Source organism: Cricetulus griseus, chromosome 6 (genome assembly GCF_003668045.3).
Source record: "Cricetulus griseus strain 17A/GY chromosome 6, alternate assembly CriGri-PICRH-1.0, whole genome shotgun sequence".
Classification (NCBI taxonomy): Eukaryota; Metazoa; Chordata; class Mammalia; order Rodentia; family Cricetidae; genus Cricetulus; species Cricetulus griseus.
In genome coordinates, this window is record NC_048599.1 from 53,656,247 (window position 1) to 53,678,938 (window position 22,692).

Genomic DNA, 22,692 nt, shown 5'->3' on the forward strand with positions numbered 1-22,692 from the left:
TTACCTCCTTTACTTTAGAAGCTCACACTGCCAGCATGAGGGACTTACTGCAGAGCAGAATGTGGATGGTTCCCTTTCCCAACAGAGCTTCCCCGATTGATGCTTTCTCCACCCCTTTGGTACCTCTGTTTCCTGCACACCCTTGGATGGTCTTGTGTTGCTTTGGGGATTTTTGTGGTTACAGTGGTGGGGAGAAAGAGGGCAGACCAGAGAGAAATCGGGAATGACAGTGTCTTCCATCGCAGAGCTGTTCTTTGCCGAAAAGACTCTTTCACACTTACTCCAAGCCAAACAACTTGGTTCTCATAGCCAACTTTAATAGACACTTCCAGTAGAGAGTGACTTCTCTAAGATTAAGGGCCATTAACTCTAGCCTCAATAAATGCATGGGCATTGCTCCCTGGGCCCATAATCAGTCCATTAGCCCACACTGGGGCTTCTTGATTCTTTGCCTGGCTACCTTATTGTCTTCAGTGCTACTATAAACTCATGCCCCTTAGCTCTGTGTTCTCTCTACACTGTTCTTGCCAAGCTCCCAGGGGTGAATTCTCACTTTCTCTGCCCTCTGTCTCTGCCCTTTGCTTGCTGAGAAAAGACACAACCCACACTGCTGTACCCACTGTACATTCCTGTGTTGTACAATATCAATTTTTTTGATTTCCAGTTTACTTCCCATAATGAGCAGTTCAAATATGTCAGAATATCCACACAGGTCCTCCAACAACAATGATAGCAGTATTATGATTGCTATGATTTTATAATTTTATATTGTGGCTGCTAATTATTGTACAACATTATTGTTGCATGATAATACTATCAGCAAATATTGCTATGGTACTTGATAATATTCCAATCTAGCCTAAGGGTTTAACAATGGTTAAATCACTGACTCCTCCCAGTAACCTTAGAAGATAGTGAGGTAAATTGTTAGTCCTTCCATTTATGAAGTCACAAAGTGTTTAAGCAATCCTTAAACTGGTTGGGTGTTGGGATTTGACCTTAGGTGACCGTCTGTGCTCTGGATGGCTTTTCTGCATCACTTGAGTGTATGTATACCCATTCCCATGCTCTCCATGGATAGTTTCTCTTCTGATGTCACTGAGAAAATCAAGGCCATATGAACATGGGCTTTCTAACATATCTTCTGTTTCTGTATTTTATCTTTTGGTTACTAAGACCATTCTCACTGCCTTACTTTAGTCTCAGAAAATGGTATTTTCCTGCCCCATTAGGCAGCCCTGATGAGTTCTTGGCCTACTCTCTCTAAGGAGTCACATTGCTCCAAATTGTTCATGTTCATTCCTAGGATTTTTAGCTCTTCCTCCCTTGAGAGTCTTGCCTTTGTTATGTGTTGGTCTCCCTCATCCTAAAAAATGTCTGAGCCTTGAATATTGAGCCTGGAAGGATGTAGCTGTTTCTTTCTCCTTCCCAGGCCATGTCCTTTTATCCAGGTGTCTGCTTTGAGTTCCAGGTCTTGCCTTGCCTTTCACAACTTTGGGCTCCTAATTGTGTTCAGGGAACGATTGTCCCAGTGGGTTGATTAACTTGTCCCTGCCTTGTCTCCTAGAGGTGATTACATCCCCTTAGAAACAGAAACTGTGCACATCTCCATCAATTAATTAGCTAGCTAATGGTTTCATTAAAGCATTTTGTCAAATGCCTACTGTACATTAGAGACCCCGATAAGAATTAAGAACTCAAAATGGATGTGGCTGCCCTTGAATTTGGTCCCAGTAAAAGGTAGCTAGCTACTAGCTATAGTAATACAATGATTAAAGTTTTGGTGGGAAATCTGGACATAATAGGTACCATGCAAAAAAACATTCTTACATCATTTAAACTTTAGTAGAAGAGGCATATCCGAAATTTAATGATAATGCAACTGGCACATGCAAAATGCTTAAGTTGCTTGATGTGCAGCTAAATATATGATTATGTATATGTGATGTGTACAGGATGGATGACCTGAGAGCCTAGAGGACAGACATCTGGGTATGAGGGCCATGCCACAAATTGTTCACCGGCATCTAATTTGAGTCTTGGAGGATGGATAGGTGTTTGGTGGACTGGAACATGATGCAGACAAAAGAGTCTCCCTGGCACAAATACCAGGCTATAGTGCTGTGAAGAAAACAGAATGGGAGTAAGGCACTTCAAGAACACTTCTGAATATGAAATTTAGGATATGAATAAGCTTGTATTCCTTAGACGGTGGGTGTGTAATAAAAAAATCTTATAGCATAAAAAAAGTTGGAAATTTTTGTTATGTTTTAATGTTTAGCAAAGGGATGCTATACATGGATTGTTTAAACAATCTATTCCACACTGAAATGACAAGTTAATGCTTCTCACAGTATCAGAACCAGAACCGGTGGCATTCTAATGAGTAGGAACAGTTCAGTGCTTTTTTTCAACCCATTGTTATGTAGTTTTCTGTATCTTCTATCTTGTTGTAGTTCATATATTTCCCTCCTTGGCAATGGGCAAGATGAAGTGATTTAAGTCACTTCTTGGTCTGTTGTCAAAGAATCCAGAGACATCATAATCTGAAACTACTCTTTCCTCTTGTTCATTTGGATGGTGGTGGGCTGTGATTAACTGGGACTATCCAGTCCAAGCAGCTGTGGTCCTGGTTGAGGAGGGGGCAACATCCAGGCAAGGGGTCTAATGCTTACATCTCTACAGCATAAGCCTCCAGGAGGCCCGTTACTATGAGGATTTTACCCATGATCCTCACTAAGAGTGGGCTGACAGCTTTTCGAGGCCTAGGCTCAAGCTACAGAAACATTCCTGACTCCCCAATTGAGGGGTTTTGCTTGTCCTTTCCTAAGATACTAACCGACACAATTCAGATCTCTGTCTTTGGTTTATGGCAGAGGAAACTTTTCTTCCCCTTGACTTGGTCATGAGCCTGAGAATCAGGTAGATCTTCCCAATCTGTGTCCCTGGTGCCATCAGTTCCATGGGAGAGTAATTAAACCAGGCTTAATATGGTAGGCTACTTAGGACTGTTAAAAACCATTAACTCATGAAGAAAACTTCTTAAGCCTCCAAGAAAGAGGGAATTTTTAAAACTGTTGATCTTAGAAGCAGTTTCTTTCTGTACAGAACACTCAGTACTCTGTTAGTGCCACAGAAAGAAACTGCTCTTATAGGCATACAGCAACACTGACCTTATTGATTTAAGATGTATGACAATAAGCTATGGCATAATCTAAGCCTTTTCCAGGTAACTAGAAAATTACATATGAGCCGGGCGTTGGTGGCACACGCCTTTAATCCCAGCACTCAGGAGGCAGAGGCAGGTGGATCTCTGTGAGTTTGAGGCCAGCCTGGTCTCCAGAGCGAGTGCCAGGATAGGCTCCAAAGCTACACAGAGAAACCCTGTCTCAAACAACAACAACAACAACAAAAACGAAAAAAAGAAAGAAAAGAAAATTACATATGAACAGTGCAACTAGTATTTCTCAAAGTACTCTTTTTTGAATATCTTACGCTGTTCCTAGAATCTGTTACGTGTGTGGTGGAGTGACAGTATGAGGTACTTCTCTCTGTCTCTCCCCTTGTCTCTGTCTCTCTCCTCCAAGCAGCATCAGCTTTCACGAGCCCACCATCTCAAAGAAAGGTGACAAAGCAGAAAATTCAAGTAGCAGCCTATTAATCTCTGTGGCATGGGTTCCAGAGGCCCAAGTCCTTGGAGAAAATCAGAGGATTGAGAGTTTCTTTAAAAAGTGGAGCTCCAGTATAGACACATGAAAGAGAAAGGCAATTCTGTAGAACAGAAACAAATGACAAAGGAAAATAGCAACAAAGGTGTTGAGGTGGATGGAGGGAGTGCACAGAGCTAAAGACCGAGGCAGATGAACGTGGTGAGGCTTGGAAGACTATTGAGAAGGGCAGGAGCTAAGCATGGCAGTACAGAAAAACCTCCATCTTCCAAGGTTAGGTGAGAAGCAGTAGCAAGTTTGGCAGGAGTTCAGCTCACCTGTAACCTGTGTTCGGGTGAGTGATCAAGGACCCAGGGAGGAGCATACTCCCTGATCCAGGGTTTGGATGTTACCAGCATCCCTGAGAGCCTCTGAGGGATCTGTGGGATGGGCTAATAGCTACTGTGAAGGCTTGGATTCAAATTCCTAATCAATTGGAAGGAGCTACTATTCTAAAAGACTAGGAGAGTTTAAATTCTCACAACCCTTGACTTTTCTAAGGTTGGGACTGTCCCTGTCCAAGTCCTGAGGTGAGTATCTGCTTCCATGCCAATATTTCCAGCTCTGGAGATGTCTCCATGTTTACGCCTGCCTTTTATATAAGTTGCCCGTCATCAGCCTAGCTTTCACTTCTTGGCATTAAGACCAGCATTTCTCTATAAATCTGCTCCTCTGATGGCTGGGAAATCAGCTAATGAAGCTCCCTAGACTTAAGTATACAGGGAAAGGACACTGGTTCTGAGAACCAGCTTGTTTCCCTCATCTGCAAAAAGACCCAGCTGCAGCAGAGCATCCCTGAGGTTGGTCCAGTGCTGGCCTGTTATGATTCCCCTGAGCAGTGCAGGCAAGCTTTCACACACTGTTTTTGGAACACTTACTTTCCCCGTTCTCTTAAGGCCTTATTCTCATGCGGTGAAGTGGCTTAGTTTGTGTCTCCTTGAAAAGTGACATTATCTAACTTATTTGTTACTTAGCTTGTAATCCAACCATTCATTTATATATTATTGAGCATTTACCATATCACTGGATTGCAAAAACTAATACATGATCACTCTCTAAAAATGTTCAAGGGTGAAAGCATTGATTCTCAATCTTTCCTGCAGCCAGGAAGCCCTGGTGGACACTGATAAAATCCTATTATATTAGAAGTCAATATTTATTGAGCACTTACTGCATTCCAGGTTCTATGCTTGTTTCAGGTGTAGTTTTTATTCCTTGTTTCTTCGGTATACTTATCTTCTACTTACACATGAGGGGATGGAAACTTAAGCCTAAGTACATGTGGTTAATGAACTTTGAGAAGCAGGATTGGGTCTGAAGCAGGATTGTTTCTGAAGGTAGTAGAGCCTACATTCTCTATTCCTGAATAATACACAGTGCTTCTGAAGCCCCCAGCTGCAAGAGCCACACTGTGCAGTGGCAGGTTTTGAGATTCAGTGTCGTACGCTAGCCATTTGCCACAGTCATTGTCTCATTTAATACTAATGACAGCTCATAAATGGGTAGTTGCACCACCTACAGATTGCAGAGAAATTCTTTGCTTAAAAGTCTTGAATAACTTGCCCCAGGGTGCTCATCTACTCTCAAAGGGAGGTGAGTTTCAAAGTACATGGTTGGATACAGCTTTAGGCCCTCAGACTCCTTGTCCTATGACCAGGGGGACCAGACTCAAAAGAACTGTATCTGTTTGTAGCAAGTTCAGTGTAACATCTAAGAGAACTGGTCTGTGGACTGGAATAAAGCTCACCTGTGAGCTGAGGTTTGAAAAGGGAGGAGGGACATAACTGAGAGCCTTGGGGAGAAGAGCATGATGGGTAGAGAGTAAAACATGGGAAGTTAGGAGCAAGACAAGAATGGCAGGCCAAGAAGGTGAGAATCGGAACACCCAAAGCTCCAGAATTAAGCAAAAGTAGTTTGAATGTGCTTTGGAGTCAGCTTCAAGGAGGGGGGCACTGGGTTTCAGAAGTGGTGGAGTGTCTTGCTAGGGTGTTTTGGTAGAGGGATGCTCTGACAGGGGGTTCAGGGATGATCAGAGATGTTTGATGGAGAGGGGTGGCAGGATGTGTGTTGGGGGAATGGGTAGACCAGAAAGAAGAAGATTTAGACTATTGTGCCCAAGGCTTGATGTGGTGAGAGGCCCAGTTAGGTGGAGATTAATTTGAGAGATGTTAAGAAAAAAAGTGAAAGAAAAATATGGTGGAAGTCTAGGCAACCCCCAAGCTAAGCCTGATAACTGGGGCCAGGTGTCACCTCTCTGGGGACCCATCTAGAAGGTAGCATGACGTAAGGGGAAATGAGAAGGCAAATGGCATTGAGATGTACTGCATGGGGAGATTCTAGCTGGAAATGCTGTGTCATCTCTTCACACTGCACAGGGTGTCTGAAATGACACTGAGGGTTTACACTCCTGAGTGATGGGGACAAAGTGCTGTGCGTTGGATCCACGCCTCACAATCAAACATCCTTTGAAATGAGATCACTCTAGATGTGCTTAGTTCGGACGTAGTCATTCTAGATTAAGGTGGCCTCTAACTTGTTAGAACTGGTGTCCTTATGAAAGGGGCAGTGCTCTCTCAGACACATGCACAGGGTCACGTTGTAGAGATGAAGGCAGAAATCTTGCTGATTCAGTAATGACAAAGATTGCCGGAAGCTATGAGAGAGACATAAAACAGAGCCTTTCTGAACCCCACAAGGAGTCAACACTGAGGACATCTCAGAATTGTAACACAGTGGATTTATCTTGTTCAAGTTTCTACACTAGTGGAACTCTGATCTGGCAGCCCTGGCTAGACAAAGCACCAAGTCACACAGATGGCCCTCTCTCTGAGAAGTGTGAACCAACTGACTTAATATGCTTTGGGACCAGGATTTCCTGACATGGCATTTTGGGTGGCAATAAATCAGGGGAGTCATGGGGAAGGTTGATGGAGAAGGCCTAGCAGGGAGATGGCATTTGCCATGAGGTATACAGAGCTTAATGTGGCAATGGTGAAACCAGGGTTGAGCATTGATTGTAAGGGCCAGGTAGAACCAGAAATAAGACCCAAGGAAACACATGCAAAGGGAGAGAACCTGGGAGAATCTGCTAAGATGTGAGTGGAAGAATGGCTAGGACCTCCTACCCAGAATTGTTGCAAGTCATTGATCATGAAGGTCACTGTAGTGAGGGTGGAGGTAGGAGCTGAGGGCAGATGGCCACCTGGTCAGGCAAGGAGGCAGCCTGGTGTATCCAAAAAGGTGAAAACGCTACACATATGGAACCATCTGTGTATGTGAGGCAAACACAAGCATCATTATGCTGTCCTGCTGTGAACGACATTCATTCTTCCTGCCTCCATCCATGACATTGCCCCCTGATCATAGTAATGCCTGCCTGGATGTCCTTGAGTATCAGGAAATGGGCTGTACCATGTGATGACAGCATTGAGTTTGCAGATTCACTCTTTCCTTTATTTTATGGTCCAGGAGAGAGTTGGTTTGTTAACTGATTCAAAGGAGAATGAATGACAAAAGCTCCTTTTCACAATGGGCTGAGTGGGAGGGGTAGTGGAGGCTTATCTGTCACTTCTTGCTGATCTTGTGTTTGCTTGCTTCTGATAGACGTGAGCATGTCTACATCACAATGGTGACAGGGTAACACCTGTCACCATTCCTTGAAACCTTTGTTTTGCCAAATGTGTTCACCCAAATTTACCTCATATGATCCTTGCAAGCCATTAATGTGAATTCTGGCAGGAACTGGTTACACAACCAATCATGAGTGTAGGTAAGATTTCATTTATTGACTCTGTAATAATTGTCGTATACCCACTTCTCAGGCCCAGTGGGGACTGCATTCTCATGCAGTAAGAAAATAAGACTTTCAGTGAATTAAGAGATCTTTATGTAGTTCCTAAAATGACTAAAACGTTGGGCTGGGCATATTATGTAAAGATTCAAGCAGGTATCAGGCAGAACCTCTTAAAGATCTTTGACTGAGGAGACAAAATGCACCAATGAGAAGTGATGATCCAGTAAGAGGCTTTTAGCAGGGCAAATGTGTGAAACAAACATGCTTTGAATGGCTTGGCTACAGTGACTGCTTTGGAATGTTCCCTAAAGAGTTCATTGAGAAGGTGGGGCAGAAAGGAATTTATCCTGCTGGAGGGAGAAGGAGGCTTCTTCCAGCAGAGGGTACTCTGTGCACCTCTCCACATGGCAACTTGATAAACTTTGGTTTGCTTGTTGCAAAGTGCTGAAGGATTGCTGCTAGCCAGTCCAGGGTGCCTGAGGATTGGAGTGGTGTGTCCTTGTTGAGCTTTGGAGATCCCCTACCCTTCAGGCAAGCTTTATTAGATCAGAGAAGCAAAGCTGCTAAGCCACCAGAGAGCTCTTACCTCTATCAAGGCTGGGGAGATCCTGTCCTCAACGTGGCTGGAGACTAATTGCCTAAGATTGAATGCCTGCTCTGAGACCCTGCTCCTGCCTTATATACCCCTCTAGCATTGGTATTAAAGGTGTGTACCACCACTGCCTGGCCTTTATGGCTGTGGTTAGCTTTGCATTCTTATCTCCAGGCAAGTTTTATTAGATCACAAACAATATATCACCAGATAGTACCTGGGGGAATGGCAGAGTAAAATATTACCTATAAAAGCTTTCCATACAGATGCCTAGAACTATCTTAAAAAATAGCTTCACTTGGAAGGAAGAAGAAGGAGGGAAGGAAAGAAGGAAGGAAGCAAGCAAGCAAGGAAGCAAGGAAGCAAGGAAGCAAGGAAGCAAGGAAGAAAGGAGCAGAAGTTACTTCAACTTTTGTTCATTGGATGAACTTGTTACTCAGAGTGGTCCATGAACCAGCAGGATCAGAAATGATGGGGATGTGGAAATGCAGACTGCCTGATGTCACTGCAAGCCCACTGGACTTTGGGGTGTCTAAGGGGCATCCCAATAGGCAAATTTCAAAGACACTAATCATTAGGCACTGAGAGCATATTTTTTACTTAAACACATCAAATTTATTTATTTAACCCACAATGATCCTTGTCATCACAATGCAGGCCTAACCATCACTTTCTTATTGCCAGGTCTGTACATGAATGTGGTATAGGTGCAGTGGCAGTCATGGGAATAACACTTCCACCCATCACCACCTTCCATATGGCAGCAGGGGCATAGTTCTTTGCCAGTAAGAGCATTGAGTGCATGGGGGAAAATCATGGGCTTTGCAGTTGGATATAGCTTCAAATATAACTTACCTCTCAGAACCTATATCCTTTACAAAATAAGAACATAAAAAGTAGGATTTTGGTCTCTTGCTAATCACGGATAAAGGCAAACCTATCAGAATTACACCTGACTTTGCCATGGAAAACTCTGAAAACCAGAAGGTCCTGCATAGATACTCTACCTACACTAAGAGACCATGGATACCAGCCCAACTACTATACCCAGCAAAGCTTTCAATCAATATAGATGGAGAAAACAAGATATTCCATGACAAAACCAGATTCAAGCAATACATATCCACCAATCCAGCCCTACAGAAAGTTCTGGAAGGAAAACTGCAACCCAAGGAAGTTAACTACAACCAGAAAAATATAGGCAATAGATAATCCCACTTTACCAACAGCCAAAAGGAAAAAGGGATAGAATTCCACACATAATTTCGCCACCATCACCAAATCAAAAACAAACAAGAATGAACAATCAATGGTCATTAATATCCATCAACATTAATGGTCTTAACTCGCCTATAAAAAGACACAGATTAGCAGAATGGATAAGAAGACAGAATCCATCCTTCTGCAGCATGAAATAAATACACCTCAACTTCAAAGACAGACGGTACCTAAGAATTAAAGGTTGGGGAAAGATTTTCCAATCAAATGAACCCAAGAAACAAGTGGGTGTAGCAATCCTAATATCCAACAAATTGGACTTTAAACTAAAATCAATCAAAAGAGATGAAGGAGGTCACTTCCTACTCATCACAGGAGAAATCCATCAGGATGAAGTCTCAATTCTGAACATTTATGCCCCAAATACAAAGGCATCCACGTTTGTAAAAGAAACATTACTAAAACTCAAATCACAAATAAAACCACACACACTTATTAATGGGAGACTTCAACACCCCATTCTCACCACTGGACAGGAACACCAGACAGAAACTTAACAAAGAAACAAAGGAACTAATAGAAGTTATGGCGCAATTGGACTTAACAGATATCTGTAGAACATTCCATCCAAATACAAAACAATTTACCTTCTTCTCAGTGCCACATGGAACCTTCTCTAAAATCGACCACATACTTGGCAACATAGCAAACCTCAACAGGTACAAAAAAAAATTGAAATAACCCCCTGTATCTTATCAGACCACCATGCTTTAAAGTCAGAATTCAACAACATGAATTACAGAAAACCTACAAACTCATGGAAATTAAGTAATACCAAATTGCACAACTCCTGGGTCCAGGAAGAAATAAAAAAAGAAATTAAAGATTTCCTAGAATTCAATGAGAATTCGGACACAACATAACCAAACCTGTGGGACACTTTGAAGGCAGTACTAAGAGGAAAGTTCATAGCGTTAAGTGCCCACATGAAGAAACAGGAGAATAATCACACTAGAGAATTAACAGCACAACTGAAAGCTTTAGAAAACAAAGAAGCCAATACACCCTGGAGGAGCAGACACCAGGAAATAATCAATTGAGGGCTGAAATCAATAAAATGGAAACTAGGAGAACAATACAAAGAATCAATATAACAAAGAGTTAGTTCTTCGAGAAAATCAACAAGATAGACAAACCTTTATCCAAACTTACCAAACAGCAGAGTGAACATGCAAATTAATAAAATCAGGAATGAAAAGGGGGACATAACAACAGACAGAGAGGAAATCAAGAGAATCATCAGGTCATACTTCGAAAACCTACATTCCTCAAAATTCGAAAATCTAAAGGAAATGGACAATTTTCTGGACAGATTTTACTTAAAATTTTACTTAAAATATTAAATCAAGAACAGATAAGCGCAACTTAAATAGACCTATAATCTCCAATGAAATTGAAGCAGTATTCAGAAGTCTCCCAACCAAAAAAAGCCCAGGGCAGAATTCTACCAGAAATTCAAGGTACAGCTAATACCAATTCTCCTCAAAGTATTCCACACAATAGAAGCAGAAGGGTCATTGCCAAACTCTTTTTATGAGGCTTCAATAACCTTAATACCCAAGCCACACAAAGACACAACTAAGAAAGAGAACTGCAGACCAATATCCCTCATGAACATTGGTGCAAAAATTCTCAATAAAATACTGGCAAATCGAATCCAAGAACACATCAGAGAAATCATCTACCATGATCAAGTAGGCTTCATCCCAGGGATGCAAGGATGGTTCAACATACGAAAATCCACCCATGTAATACACCATATCAACAGACTGAGGAAAAAAAAAACAAAACACATGATCATCTCACTAGATGCTGAAAAAAGCCTTTGGCAAAATCCAACACCCCTTTGTGATAAAGGTCTTGGAGAAATCATGGATAACAGGAACATACCTCAGCATAATAAAAGCAATATACAGGAAGTCAACAGCCAACATCAAATTAAATGGAGAGAAACTCAATGCAGTTCCTCTAAAATCAGGGACAAGACAAGGCTGTCCACTCTCTCCAAACCTCTTCAATATTTTTCTCAAAGTTCTAGCTAGGGCAATACGACAAAAGGAGATCAAGGGAATACAAATCAGAAAGGAAGAAGTCAAACTATCATTATTTGCAGATGATATGATAGTCTACATAAGTGACCTGAAAAACTCTACCAGGGAACTCCTACAGTTGATAAACACCTTTAGCAAAGTGTCAGGATACAAGATTAACTCAAAAAAATCTGTAGCCCTACTATATACCATCTTACTCCTGTCAGAATGGCTAAAATCAAAAACACCAATGACAGTTTATGCTGGAGAGGATGTGGAGAAAGGGGAGCATTTCTCTACTGCTGGTGGGAGTGCCAACTTATACAGCCACTTTGGAAATCAGTATGGCGACTCCTCAAAAAAAAAAAAATGGGAATCAGTCTACCACAAGATCCAGCAATTCCACTCTTAGGCATATACCCAAAAGAAACACATTCATACAACAAGGACATCTGTTCAACGATGTTCATAGCAGCACTATTTGTAATAGCCAGAAACTGGAAGCAGCCTAGATGCCCCTCAACCGAAGAATGGATAGAGAAAATGTGGTACATTTACACAATGGAGTACTACTCAGCGAAACAATGGAATCTTGAAATTTGCAGGAAAATGGATGGAACCAGAAGAAACTATTCTGAATGAGGTAACCCAAAAAGACAAACATGGTATGTACTCACTTATATGTGGATTTTAGACATAGAGTAAAGGATTACCAGCCTACAATCCACACTGCCAGAGAAGCTAGTAAACAAGGAGGACCCTGAGAGAGACATACATGGTCCCCTGGAGAATCAGAAAGGGTCAAGATCCCCTGAGCAAATTGAGAGCACAGGAAGAGTGGGGAGGGAGCTACAAGAATGAGAAGGGAAAAAGAGGAGGGATGCAGAGGACATGAGGGAGCAGAAAGGTTGAATCGGGAAGAATAGAAGATAACAAGAATGGAGATACCATAATAGAGGAGACATTTTTGGTCTACAGAGAAATTAGGCACTAGGGAAATGTCTGGAGATCTACAAAGACGACACCAGCTAACAATCTAAGCAACAGAGGAGAGGCTACATTAAATGCCCTCCCCTGATAATGAGATTGATGACTGACTTATATGCCACCCAGCAGCCCTCATCTAGTAGGTGGTGGAAGTAGAAGCCGACACCCATAACTTGTCAGTGAACTGAAGTGGAATCCAGATGCAGAGGACAAGTGAAGAGAAAAGGGGTCCAGACCAGGCTGGTGAAACTCACAGAAGCAGCTGACCTGAGCATCGGGGAACTCTTGCTCTCCAGACTGATAGCTGGGATACCAGCATGGGAGTGATCCAGACCCCAGGAACATGGATTTCTTGAGGAAACCTCAGAAATCTACAGGACCTCCTGTAGTAGTTCAGTACTTATCCCTAGTGTGGACTTTGGGAGCCCATACCACAAAGAGGAATACTCCCTGAGCCAAGACACACGGGGGTGGGCCTAGGCCCTATCCCAAAGGATATGATACACTCTGAGGACACCCTATGGAAAGCCTCACCATCCAGGGGGAGCAGAAAGGATATGTGATAGGTAGGGCATTAGTGGGGGGTGGTACTAGGGGAGGACAGGAGGGAGAAGTGAACTAGAATTGTCATGTAAAACAATCTTGTTTCTAATTCAAATAAAACAAATCTGAATAAAAGTGGTATTTTATCTGTCCTATAGGATTCTTTTTTAGCTTCTCTATCATTGTATGGTTTCTAGAATCTAAACACATCTAGATAATTACTGGCATGCTGAGGGTGTTTGTTTGTTTCTTTCCAAAAGTCAAAAGCCTCATTAATTCCTTCCATCTCTTCTACAAGGAAGCATGGTGTCCAACTGAATTGGTCATTCATCTTCTTCAAAACCTGGCTTTCTCATGTGCATCAAAAGACTCAGCTGGTTCTTAAGATCCTTCCCAGGATGGGACAGGAGAATGCTTCTTGGGCATGCCAAGTACACAAACGGATGTTCCCCCCTCCATCTACCCCTGCTCCATCCTTACTTCTCAGGCCACCACTAAAAGTACAAGCCAACTAAGTTGTCTCTGAAACTAAAGCCAGTCAGCTTAGGGTAATCCCCTTGGGTACCAGTTCTTGCCTTGTGAGTTGGCATTCTAGGTGAATTCCACATGGTGAGAAGTACTAACCCAGCCCAGATGACTGATATGAGGAGGTGGCTGCACTGAGCATCCTTGGCTGCTAACATAGAGAGCGTGGCTGGGCTGCACCCTGTTCCCGAGACATTATAATCCCATCTAGAGACAACATAGCAATCCCAAGACTTAAAAAATGCCCAACAATGAGTCATTTTTTTTCTTATGGTGAATGTAATGAAACCTTGTAGTCACAGGCTCTTTCTTGGGGGGAATGTCACAGTAACTTACACATTATCAAATTAATTTTTAAAAAGCAGTTGTGAAATTCCAGCTCAACTTGGCCATGCTGGTTAAGCAATTTTGGCTTTGGCTGGGGGTTCTTGAGGTGAGTGAGTGTTTGCTTTGTGGCTTGGTCTGCTGAGGAGCACACAGCCAAGATGGTTAATCTGGGTTTTCTCTTTTTTTTTGCTGACATAAAGGTTTTACCTGAGCCACAGTGTTTTTTTTTTTTTTTTTTTTTTTTTTTTTTTTTTTTTTTTTTTTTTTTTTTTTTTTTTCCTGGTTCTTCCTGAGGCACAAAGGCAAAGGCAAAACAAAAACAAAGCCCAAGGAAACCACAAGCCCACTTCTTGTTTCTTGAATGTTTAGTGGTGAGGAAGGAAAGAAGGTTTGCTAGTTCCTTTCCTGGGATGTGCTTGCTGCTTCTGGGAGTTGTCACTCATATCTTTGATTCTTTTCTTTTCTATCCCACAGGATTCACAACTGTGCCTGTGCTGTCTGCAAGTTTCCACTTCTCTGGAGCCATGCTCTCATTCTCATGGACACTTCATGACGCCATTGTGTCCACCATCTTTGATGGAAAGTACAGCCCTTCTTGAGAAGGCAGCTGCTCCACAGCTAGGCAAGCCACTCTTTCCAATCCTCCTTAGAGAACATTTGATGTACATTTGCAGTTGTTCTGAAATTTGAAGAAACAAATGATCAATATGGCCATAAATATTTACCAAGCCCTTAGCTTCATCTGTCCTACCAGAGGTATGGAAAAGCAAGGATCTCAACATGACCAAATATTAGATGGAGAAGTTCCTGGGCTTCAGGCTCCAGGGAGAGCCTGGCGTAGTTCTGAGAGGAACAGGTGGGCAGGAATTTTAGCCTTAGAGGCTTGCTGCAGAATGCAAATTTAGTCCAAGTTTTGACTTGGAAAATAAGGTGAGTTTGCCATCTCACTCTTTAAAACATTTACTTACTATCATATATGATTAACATGTCAATTATTCTCATGAAATAAAGCTGATGCCCCCACCCCCTGGAAAGTTCTTCTTGGATTCTTTGTATCTATCCAGCAGTCTGTATGGACTACACTAGTATGCTGGCTCCAGTGTGAGGGTAGGAGGCCAGGAACCAAGAGAAGCTTGCATCTGAAACGTCCCATTCCCCACTTGCCAGACACGCATGCACTTGTCCTTGTAGACCCATGTGACCCACAATTTCACTCAATAAGAACCCCATTAGATTTCAAAGAAATGTTTGTGCTCTGCCTTCAACAAGCTCCTAATGTGTAGAAACAAGATTACAATGTGTCAGACAACTGGTACCTGGACTTATTCACAGAAGGGGTCCCTGATGACCACTTTGGACACTTGGGGCTGTTTCTGAGTGGATGGTAGAGTTTGTGTGCTGAAGGGGGTTCAGGGAAAAGAAAGATCAATGTGGAGGGGAGCAGGGGGAGCAGGTACTAGAGTTGAGTTGGTGGGAAGTTTCCTGTCGATGACGGAAGCAGTGCAGTTGTGGCGATGGTCAGCAAAGATATCAAGGATGTAAGGACAGGAGCTTTGTAGCCTTTCTGAGACATCTTAGCTGTGGGTGGGGTAGTGCATTTCAAATAGGAATGCTGTGGGTAATACACTCAATTTCTCCCTCATGGTTCACTCTAAGCAGAGGAAGGCTTTGAAGACAGTATGGCTTTCATGTCACACTACCTCATCTTCATGTCACAAGAGCTCCTTCTTGAACTGTAGCTTCTCTGTCTGTTCTCTTGGCCAACACCCCCTCAGGATTCAGTCACGCTCAGTCAGCCTTCATGTGTATTATGAGTCAGTTCTCTGAGGTACCGTGATACTTGGCACCAGTCATTCCCACTAGAAGAAATAATAGACTCATCATCTTTGTTCCCGAGTACAAGAGTTTGGTGGTAGGTCTCTTTCTCTCTTAAACTATTATCTATTCCAGGAACAAAGTAAGAGCTGGCTGTGTGGATTATTATAATCCAAGAATAAACATGAAGACAAAAAAGACTGGGCTGGCTTTGGCACAAAATAAAATGTCTGGAGTAATTTGGAAGAAAATGCTGAGATTGTTGACTTCTGGTCTTCAGGTAGAACTGTGTCTGAGGAGACTAACAGAGCAGGTACCAAATGTTAGTAGGATCTTGTCCCATAACTTCCCTCTACCCACCCTTATGGGGCAGCTGCACTTTTACAGATGGGAAAAAGTCCCATAAGAAGTAGAGAAAGATGGCCCCTGTTTTCATACATTCATCCTTGCCATGAGTGGGAGGGAAAGGGTCCACTAGGTTCTTCCAATACTTCCCAGATTCCTTGGCCATGCTTCCTTGGACATCATGGCAAAGGAATAGTTATTCTTTATTCTCATGCTACACACTCAGCTGAGGGTATCCTGCTTTCATGGACCAAGTGATGGAATGTGTCCAAGCTGGGTGGAAGTGGGAAAGGCATTCCCTAGAACACAGAAGACAGGATTCCCATGTTCCTGATCCCTATTCAGTGCCCATAGCCAATGGGTGAAGCTTTGTCCAATGCAGTGTTGCTATGAGCCTCGAAGCGACAGAAAAGCCTGAGTTAAGTGTGTCTGGAGAATCAACTATAGTCTTTATAGAATCTAGATTACTGTGGACACCTGCAGACTCAGAGAACCAGGGTACTTAAAAGACAGTGTTCGGGACTCCCCCCAAGCTCTCACTTGCATCAGGCTACAAGGCTGTGGGATGTAGTTTTGCTCTGTGTATTGGTTTCTTCTCTCCTGTGCTGTGGTTGTTTAGGGCAGGGGCAATATACTCCCTATATTACCCACAATGCTGAATGCTTTGTCTTGTATAAAGAAAGAATCATAAATACCTGTGAGCTGGATGGACAAGTACATTGAGAACATTATTTAAGAACCATTCTACAGCTGGATGTAGTGACACACCCCTTTAATCCCAGCACTCATTTCTGTGAATCCCAGGCCAGTCTGGTCTCTGTAGAGAGTAACAAGACAGCCAGAGCTACATAGTGAGACCTTGTATTGATTAAAAAAAAAAAGACACCAAAATTTATAAAAAGAAGAAGTTTGTGAGTGGAAAGTCTGGCTAGCATCTAAGACATTTTTTTCTGCCTTATAAGACACTAAGAATTTTCTGGAGAGAAGAAAAATACTCCCCATGACTTTAGATCTTGTCAGTATGGAAAGCATTGGCTCTCTGTTGCCAGTGAGGACATCACCACAGATCAGTGTGCTGAGTGTTTCTAGCAATAACCCCAGGCCCTGTTCTGAGAAAGTACTATGGACCAGAGGGAAGGAGAGCAGAAAGATGGAAGGAGCCCTCAACTACTCACAAGCAAGCCTAGAATGCCTAAAAAGTTATGGAATGCAATTCCTGCCACATTATTATGGGTCTAGCTAGCCCCTTGGCCTGACTTGCTACTTACTAAGGCTTGAAAGAAAGGCACATAGCACACAGCATGACAGAAACAAGGAACAGGGAAGGATTGGAATACAGAGAACACAGGGGTACAAAGGAAACCTGTGGGTCCCTAAGGAAACCTTGCTGAAAGAACACAAGTTAGAACATGAGTGGGAGCAGGCAGGACCGTGGTCAGGAGAGGTGGACTGTGAGAAGACAGATGAGAGAACCCTTGAGGAGAAGCTGCAGGGGCAAAGAGGTGGAAGCAGAGGGAGTTAGCAAGGAGCAAGGATACACAGGCAGATTATGTGGGGCAAGGCGGAGAGGTCCAGGAGAAAGGGTTGCTGTCAGCCGAGAGGTAGGAAGCACTAAGATGTATAATGGAACCCTTGTTCTCAGTAATGATGGTGTGGGTTTCACCATCTCTGAGAAAAGTGGGGGTACCAAACTAAAGGCAAATTCTACTAAGAATTTTCATGGCATGTTCTCACAGCCAAAGACCATAGATAATGCAAAGGGAAGACTTGTCCAAAGGGCACCTAAAAATAGCACTTGCATTTTTTAACCCCATAAATAAGTTTTCCCTATTCATTTTGGAGAAAGTCTTCACTTTTTATGAAAATTGAGAATAGTAAATGCACCCTTAAGCCTTAGAAAATAAGTTACAATTTTAGTTTCTCACTCTGTCACTTTTCAGTGGTATAGCCTTGGGCAAATTGCTCAATATCTTTAAACTCCAGATTCCTTATCTGTAATGGAGAAACCATAAGATGCCCTTCTTGTAATTGGGGGATGGCTGCTGAGCAACTGCAAGAGAGTCTGGGGAACATGGCTGTTGGGAGCATCAAGCTCAACCCGTACTGCTCCCCTTACCCACAGTTGGTTTCACTGTTGGGGGATTGGTAGAGTCTGAGAAATGAATTTTTATGAGACGGCAGAAGGGAAAATAGAAAATGATGTAGCTTCCAATTGACTTTGTCGCTGATTGTTGGCTAACTCTGGGCCAAACCCTGCTCTTTAATGAATGGGAGTGTGAAATTTATTAAGATTAATGACTGTCACAGCTGGTAGCCAGATGTTTACATGATTTCCCCCTGTTTCATTGCAAATATATCAGCAGAAAGGGTTGAAAGATAGAATTAGGCAAATAAGTGCAATATTTCCAGAATAAATAAATGTTGTTTTGGAGGGTAGGAGATTAAGAACCTAATGTATCTTGATTAGACTAAATATTAAAAATTAGCATTCATAAACCAGTGATCTAAAGGAGGTAGTTTTTAACACAAGTGACTTGTGAGAGGACTCATGTGGGCATGCAAGCTTATGGTGAGACAGCCAGCAGTTAAGTAATCCTGGCTTTGCAGAGCAGAGAGAGTTAAATGTGACTTTACTGGCCTCAAGTATGAAAGGGCAAATCATCATGTTTAATCGAGGAAGGGTAACATGACTTTGCTTTGCACATATATTTATGTTCTATTTTAGCATCACAATTATTTTTGCAGCTGTCAGAATTTTACAAAACCTAATAGGGAAATAGATTTGAATCTAGAATAGCACAGTACTTTGCAGGGGAGTCCAGTAAATAAAAACTCAGTGACTGACTGACCTTATTCATGTCACTGCTCCTAAGCTCCAACCCTTGAGCTAATGGGGACAAGGTTAATTAGTTGGAATAAATTCATGGGATTTTTTTTTTTTTAAGAAGCAGCCTGAACGTAAGTGATTACAGCAACACAAATGGATAAAGGGTAGAGCTGCGAAAAGACAAGACTGGCATATATGATCATGTTGACCATTTGAGGATGACGGGAAAGAGACTGCCCATTCTGGTCTTGAATAGTCAAGGGGCAGAGTCACCGAGTGAGAAGTGACCAAGCTATGCACGGGAGAGTATTTGAGTGGCGTAGAGCAGAGTTCAGAAGCTCCAGTAATTACATTTACCTTCCCAACTTAGAAAGACAATCCCAAAGATGCACATTTAACTCTTCTCTTCCTTCTGCAGTAAATATGAAACAAGGAATTATCCACAGGACCTCTACAAACAGCATTTAAAACGCATAACCCATAAACGCCCACTTAAAAAGTCTATTTATAGAAACTTTTTTTGGTACTGTACATGCTCTCAATGAGCTGCTAACCCAAAACTGCAAAGAGGAGTTTGAACACTGGAACTGTGGAGGGCAGAGTCCTTGACCTCTCCAAAGGTATCTAAGCCCAAATCCTAGAGGCTTTGCATACATTTATGCTCCTCAACAAGGGAAGACTAGAAGCAGAATTGAGGTCACTAATCAGTCGACCTTAAAATAGGAAGGTTTACTTAAATGTTCTAGGTGGCCTCAATCTAATCACAATGCTATTTCAATGATGGAACAGGAAGCAATGTCAGAATGAAATGATGTGACATTCTGAGACAGGGTCTTGTAATAGGGAGGCACATTGCTGACTGAGCCATCTTCCAAGCCCCAGTATTAATGTCTGAAAGGCAAGTTCATTGGCAACTTCCATTTGACTTTCTTAAGAACCATGTGTTCTGGGCTGGTAAGATGGCTCAGTGAGTACAGGCATTGGCTACCATGCCTGAGTTCCATCCCTAGACCCGATGTGATGGAAGAGAAGAACCACTCCTACAAGTTATCCTTTGACTTCCACCAACTTACAGTCCCTCCACTGACAGGATACTATTCTACGTACAAAGTCTTTCCTCTGGAATATTCTAGCAAGCTTTGAAGGAGGCCTGGGTCACTTTCCGGACACTCCCTCTTATAAGCTTGGTAGGGAGGCAACAGTGTCAGTATGTGAAGTGACTTTTACTAATGGAAGGAATCCCCTTGCTTCTAAATTTGTTCCTCCACAGCTCTCTCCAAACCTGAGCTCCAGAGCTTTCATGCCTACAGACATCATAGAGGTTCGACTAGGACATGACCTGTTCTCATTTGTTCCCCGTCGAGCGCTCCCACTTGGCTTGCCCTCAGGACCGCCAACAGGTAGATAACAAGCCATTGGGATATTCCCAGGATCCATCATGGAGGTGAAGTGCTGCCAACATTGGTTGCTTGGGGAATGTCAGTCCTCAGTGTCCTTTCAACACACTTGCAGTGCTATTCTTGTGATCACTGCCAATCTGTAGAAAATTACAGGATGGATTTTGTGAAGGGCTGAATTTGCATAGCCTTGTCCTCTGTTATTTATTGGCAATGGGAGAAGATTCTGCCTTTTACACACAATTTGTGTGGCTTTATTGGAGATTATTGGGTTAGAGTCACCCTGCTCACTCACAGGCCTGGAATTGTTATTCGTGTGCTGTCTGCTGAGGCTTAGCAATGAACCATCTTTTTTTAGATGGCCTTTTTAGATTGCTGTTTCTGCCTGCAAATAATTTTACACAATGCTTGCCCCCAATACACACAGAAGTCTAGGATTACATACATTTTAGATCTATTTCCCATTGCCAAATTCAGGACCCACTAATGACATCTGTCTTGGACTCAGGGCTGGGATAAATCCTCTTCACTTTGGTCCCTCATTATCACACAGTCTTTGTGTTTAGTAAAGGGAACAAATAGCTAAAGGAAGACATGGAGCCATGAGACCATGTCTGTGTTTCCTGAGTCTGGCTCTGTTTGTACCTCTGGTCAAGTGTGTGCTGTGACAGGCTCTTTCCAGTATGGTTCTCAGCCGCATCCTCTGCCCTCCAAATGTGCAGCACCAGCACCTTCCCTAAGTCATAACATTAAAATAATGTCCCAAGATACAGCCAAAAGTTCCCAAAGGGCACAAGTTCCGAAGTTAAAAGCCAGTACATTAGAGTGGTTCTTAACTTTCCTAACGTTGCCACCATTCAATATAGTCCCTCATGTTGCAGTGACCCCCAACCACAAAATTATTTCATTTCCACATCATACCTATAATTTTGCTACTGTTATGAATCATAGTGTGATGTAAACATCTGATATGCAGGATATCGGGTATAGGACCCCAAAGGGGTCATGCCCCACAGGTTGGGAACTGCTACATTAGAGGGATCAGAAATGCCCAGCTTCAGTCAACTAGTTAAGGGAATGATGAGCAGGCTTAGCTGTCACTCAACTGGGTGTATTACCTGTGGTCAAGTAATTGACAAGATTGTTGAGTTACAAGGCTCAGATATTTGGTCTTAGTTACATGCAAAAGTGTATGCACTCAGTAGATGACTGTGCTGGGGAGCTGGGCTTGTACTCTCTGCTTGGCTCTGCTCTTCAAAAACTGAAAAGGGGCTTCCTTTGCTTTCTGGCCGAGAGTGACGATAGCTCAGACCAACAGTGTGACCCCAGTGTATTTGAATGTGCTAAATAGAAATGGTCATAACCGCAATTTTTTAAAATTATTCTTGCTTTTGTTTAAAAAGATAAGGTTCTCAAAGTTAGGAAATGATGTAGTATTTTATTGACGTTTTCTTTAACAGATACGGCTCTTTCCTGACACTGGCTGCTACATGTCTTGATGGCATGATAAATAGAACCTGAGTCCAAGTTCATTACCATTTGCCCCCAGATAGCATTTCAAAATATTTCATATTCTGTTACCTAACTTTGAGGCAAGGGATGCCTAATTCTGTTACAATCTCTCAATGTGCAATTAGTACTTTATCTTTCCTAAACCAAAAGTTGGGTTAAGCTCCATGAGAAATGTAAAATAGTACTCAGTAACCACAGAGTTTAAATTTTATATCTCAAAAGTTAGGGTCTGTATCCATTTAACCTGTATTTTCTCCTTTTTCCTTCCTTCCTCTTCTTCCTTCCTTTTTCCTTCCTTCCCTCCCTCTTTCCTCCCCACTTCCTTATCTTTCTGGTTTTCTGCTCTCCTCTCACTGCTCTTTTAATTGCTTCTCAAAGTGTGGCCCATGGTTTACCCACAGAAATATCTACAAGGAAACTGGTTATAACCAGCTTTCTTCCTAACCTGAGAATTTTGGGAATTAAGATCTGATTATCTCTATGAATTAGCTAACCTTATTGTCCTCCTAGGTGTGCCCAGCCTTTTGACCCTGCAACAGAACATTGCCACTTGAGAACTGAACATTGTATTTTAACTAAGCTGACAATTTTGTGCTGGAACATGCACAGCTGTTCTATGGTGCATGTGGCCTGTGGGTGGCAGGTTGGACTCACCTGTGAGCTCTTGAGTTCTTTCCTCATTCTAACTTAGGGCAGCCAGAAGAAGCGAGAGGGATGCAGAGTGGGAAAGATGAGAGGAGGGCAGTGGCTCCAGTTCATGTGACAGGCACTTTCCACTGAGTAGTTCATGAAATATTTGTAACCCTGCCATGCTCTTTATAGAAATGTAAACGGAGGCCTGGCAAGGCCCATGCACTTGACCTATGACTTGAATTTTGTATGCAGGTGAAAGTCTCATTGCAAATCCATGAATCAGTACTTAGCTATGAGCTTGCACTTCACTGGGCTCTCAATACAATTATATTACATGTTTTATAGAGGGAACTCTTTTCGTATAAGATCTTGACAAAATAC

General features: G+C 42.5%; 1 long non-coding RNA gene across 1 annotated transcript; it reads right to left on the reverse strand.

Annotated features, from left to right (window-relative positions):
• Positions 1-14,070: 14,070 nt before the first annotated feature.
• On the reverse strand, positions 14,071-22,420 carry LOC103162673. Its single transcript, XR_003486553.2, has 5 exons — positions 22,333-22,420; positions 20,109-20,306; positions 19,127-19,181; positions 15,483-15,641; positions 14,071-14,461 (listed from the first exon to the last, which is right to left on the reverse strand). It is a non-coding gene; the product is annotated as an uncharacterized LOC103162673 (long non-coding RNA).
• Positions 22,421-22,692: the final 272 nt, after the last annotated feature.